Here is a 5000-nt window from a genome sequence, read left to right as displayed (position 1 = left end):
AATTCTGCAAACTCCATTCAACCAATAAAGCTTTAAATCTCTAAATCCGCTGCTGGTCAAATGAAAACGGAGGCTGGTGTTTTCTTTGATTCTTTGAATGAAACGCTTTAATCTAACAGCTAACAGCTAACTCTTACCGGGAGCAGCTCCTCGTCTTCCCGTGGTGCTTTGCAGGATAACAAATCGTCTCCTTGACGACTGCGTCACGTGATCTGCGTCAACTCGTCACTAAGGATGGGCGATACCACACTTTTGGGATTCGATACGATACCGATACTTTTTCTTGTATTTTCATCGATATCGATCCCGATCCCGATACCGTTCATTTCTTACTGGCAATTTTTGTCAGTCAAAATATTATTACATTTAAGACAAATACAGACCATTTATATACAATTTATTATGGTCAATTGATTAGTAGGATTTCCTGATCCTTTAAACCTGCATAAGACAGTTGTTCCATAAAAAAATAATTAGAACAATGTCTGACACCATCACACCTTTAGTGCACTTGAGGTATGTTATCACACTTCACTGAAGTCTCAGATTGCTTTTCAGAAATCGTATCATATTCACATTTTCTGCTTTAACACGATTGCGGCTCTGCCTTTTGCTGACTGTGTCGGCTCGGCGCAGGTTATGTTGCAGGTTGATGCTCATTCCCTATCTCCTGTCACGTGACATGGGCCAGCTCAGTGCGCCGCCAGGTATAGGGGTGTCTTGGCACATATTAATTTAAGTAACTAATCTAAAACGGCGGGAAGTGATGCATACACCCCAATTTTTTTTTTTTTTAGTTAGTATCGATATTTATAAAAGAACATCGATACCAAATGAGTAGCTTGTGAGTATCGATATATCGATACCACGGGATGGATCTGCCCATCCTTACTCGTCACGGAAACACGAGTTTGTAATAGGCTGTGTCCGACTCCACCCACCCGTTCCCTGTTCACTACATGGGTTAGGTTAGGGTTAGGGTTAGGTTAGGTTAGGGTTAGGGTTAGGTTAGGTTAGGGTTAGGTTAGGGTTAGGGTTAGGGTTAGGGTTAGGTTAGGTTAGGGTTAGGTTAGGTTAGGGTTAGGTTAGGTTAGGGTTAGGTTAGGGTTAGGGTTAGGTTAGGGTTAGGTTAGGGTTAGGGTTAGGGTTAGGGTTAGGTTAGGTTAGGGTTAGTAGGCTTAGGGTTAGGTTAGGTTAGGGTTAGGTTAGGGTTAGGTTAGGGTTAGGGTTAGGGTTAGGTTAGGTTAGGGTTAGGTTAGGGTTAGGGTTAGGTTAGGTTAGGGTTAGGTTAGGGTTAGGGTTACTACATGGGGACATGGATGAGTGGACTACGTAGCGCACTCAATACCCAAAACATTCAGCGGTTGTTTCTTTGAAAATGCAATATTTTACCCTATTATTATCTTTATATAATAATAATAGATTAAAATATTAAATATAAATAAATAAATAAATAAAGGCAAAAACATATTTAAAATGGAGGCAGCAATGTTCGGCTAAAGTGAAAGAATTTTACGCTCTAGTAAGATATGTGAAACAAATAGCATATAATAATAATAACATAATAATAATACATACATTTGTACGTCATCCCGCCATTGACAGATTATCACGTGATACCGTAAAGGCTGATGGGATATATCACCGAGTTCGGGTGCATCGGTTGTCCACTACTTTTCGCAGTGCATTGTGGGATACATTGAGTGCACTACATAGGGTCCAGGGTATAGGGGGGGTTAGGACACAGCCTATGTAGGGTATAGGGGGGGTTATGGACACAGCCGATGTAGGGTATAGGGGGGGGGGGGGTTATGGACAGCCTGTGTAGGGTATAGGGGGGGTTAGGACACAGCCTGTGTAGGGTATAGGGGGGGTTAGGACACAGCCTGTGTAGGGTATATGGGGGGTTAGGACACAACCTATGTAGGGTATAGGGGGGGTTAGGACACAGCCGATGTAGGGTATAGGGGGGGGGTTATGGACACAGCCTATGTAGGGTATGGGGGGGGTTAGGACACAGCCTATGTAGGGTATAGGGGGGGGGTTAGGACACAGCCTATGTAGGGTATAGGGGGGGTTAGGACACAACCTGTGTAGGGTATAGGGGGGGTTAGGACACAGCCTATGTAGGGTATAGGGGGGGTTATGGACACAGCCTATGTAGGGTATGTGGGGGGTTAGGACACAGCCTATGTAGGGTATAGGGGGGGTTAGGACACAGCCTATGTAGGGTATAGGGGGGGTTATGGACACAGCCGATGTAGGGTATAGGGGGGGGGGGGGTTATGGACAGCCTGTGTAGGGTATAGGGGCGGTTAGGACACAGCCTGTGTAGGGTATATGGGGGGTTAGGACACAACCTATGTAGGGTATAGGGGGGGTTAGGACACAGCCGATGTAGGGTATAGGGGGGGTTATGGACACAGCCTATGTAGGGTATGGGGGGGGTTAGGACACAGCCTATGTAGGGTATAGGGGGGGTTATGGACACAGCCGATGTAGGGTATGGGGGGGGGGGGGGTTATGGACAGCCTGTGTAGGGTATAGGGGGGGTTAGGACACAGCCTGTGTAGGGTATAGGGGGGGGTTAGGACACAGCCGATGTAGGGTATAGGGGGGGTTATGGACACAGCCTATGTAGGGTATGGGGGGGGTTAGGACACAGCCTATGTAGGGTATAGGGGGGGGTTAGGACACAGCCTATGTAGGGTATAGGGGGGGTTATGGACACAGCCTATGTAGGGTATGGGGGGGGTTAGGACACAGCCTATGTAGGGTATAGGGGGGGGTTAGGACACAGCCTATGTAGAGTATAGGGGGGGTTAGGACACAACCTGTGTAGGGTATGGGGGGGGGGTTAGGACACAGCCTATGTAGGGTATAGGGGGGGTTAGGACACAGCCGATGTAGGGTATAGGGGGGGTTATGGACACAGCCTATGTAGGGTATGGGGGGGGTTAGGACACAGCCTGTGTAGGGTATAGGGGTGGTTATGGACACAGCCTGTGTAGGGTATAGGGGGGGGTTAGGACACAACCTGTGTAGGGTATAGGGGGGGTTAGGACACAGCCTATGTAGGGTATGGGGGGGGGTTAGGACACAGCCATAGAGTTCATATCACGACCAGTCTGTTGGGAACTGGGCTGGGAAGTGGAGGGTTGCTGGTTCTGGTAGTAGGGGGAGCTGCCTCCACCCATGGGGGACCCTCCCCGTGACCCCCACAGGGATGAACGCTAACCTTAACCCTAACCCTAACCCTAACCTAACCTAACCCTAACCTAACCCCTAACTTAACCTAACCTAACCCTAACCCTAACCTAACCCTAACTTAACCTAACCTAACCCTAACCTAACCCTAACTTAACCTAACCTAACCCTAACCCTAACTTAACCTAACCCTAACCTAACCCTAACCTTAACTTAACCTAACCCTATCCTAACCCTAACCCTAACTTAACCTAACCTAACCCTAACCTAACCCTAACTTTAACTTAACCTAACCCTATCCTAACCCTAACCTAACCCTAACCCTAACTTAACCTAACCTAACCCTAACCTAACCTAACCTAACCCTAACTTAACCTAACCTAATCCTAACCCTAACCCTAACCCTAACCCTAACCTAACCTAACCTAACCTAACCCTAACCTAACCTAACCCTAACCTAACCCTAACCCTAATGCTAACCCTAACCCTAACTTAACCTAACCCTAACCAACCAACCACAACAGTCCGATTCCGTTTGCTTCAGGACTTTAATTTCATCTTTGCTCTTTATGCTGCTGAGCTCAGTCAAAAATGACATTAATATTACGGATCAACATATTCCCAGTTTGATTAATACAGTCGGAAGGAAAAACGGCTGTAAAATGTTTGGCTGGGCAGCCCAGCGGTGACGACGCGTTTCCTGTTTCCTGTTTCCTGTTTCCGTGGTAGTGACACATGGATCCAGGGGAACCAGACACCGACGGTCTGTGTCTATACATCCTTGGTCCGTATGTGCAGCCTCCCTGTGACCTCACTGCTCCGTTTAACCGGCTCGTTCGGAACCATCAGGTATCACGTTTACACGCACACACACGCACACACACACACACACGTCAGTAAACTATCCGCTCGTTCCAGCCGCAAACTGTTCCATCACCTTTTCCCACAAAAATATTTAGAACTGATGACTTCAGGAACGTTCCCATTGATCTCCGGAGTCTTTCTGAGATCATCAGGATTATCAGATCTCCCGTCGTCATGGCAACAGTCTGCTGCAGCCATGAGTGTGATCATCGTGTGAGCCAGTCACAATCAGGGCCGCTAATTCTGGAACGAGTCAGCAGTTCCAGCAGACTCAGCAGGAACATCTGGAAGATGGATGCAGCAGATGGGATGTCCATCTATGGTCTGTGGAAGGTTCTAGTGGGTTCAAAGGGCTCTGATGCTCTGGTGATGTGGAACCTGACCTCCAGTCTGAGCTCTCCAGCTTATAAAGCTGTGTGAAGAGCGCCGCCATCCACAGAAGCTCGGAAGAACTGAACGGAGGTCAAAAGACTTCAAACAAGACGAGTCCACGTGTCCAAGATTGATGCTCATTGCTGTCTCCTGGATGATGGAGAGCCTGGAGTCCCATCTCCTCCATCATCTCCTCCATCATCTCCTCCATCATCTCCTCCATCATCTCCTCCATCATCTCCTCCATCATCTCATCCATCATCTCCTCCATCATCTCCTCCATCATCATCCATCCATCCACCATCTATCCACCCATCCATCATCCATCCATCCATCCATCATCCATCCATCCATCATCATCCATCCATCACCCATCCATCCATCACCCATCCATCCATCCATCTATCCACCCATCATCCATCCATCCATCTATCCATCCATCCATCATCCATCCATCTATCCACCCATCATCCATCCATCCATCTATCCATCCATCCATCATCCATCCATCACCCCATCCATCCATCATCCATCAATCCATCATCCATCCATCAATC

Source organism: Takifugu rubripes, chromosome 5 (genome assembly GCF_901000725.2).
Source record: "Takifugu rubripes chromosome 5, fTakRub1.2, whole genome shotgun sequence".
Taxonomy (NCBI): Eukaryota; Metazoa; Chordata; class Actinopteri; order Tetraodontiformes; family Tetraodontidae; genus Takifugu; species Takifugu rubripes.
The sequence above is the reverse complement of the archived record's forward strand: the minus strand, read 5'-3'. Positions refer to the sequence as shown.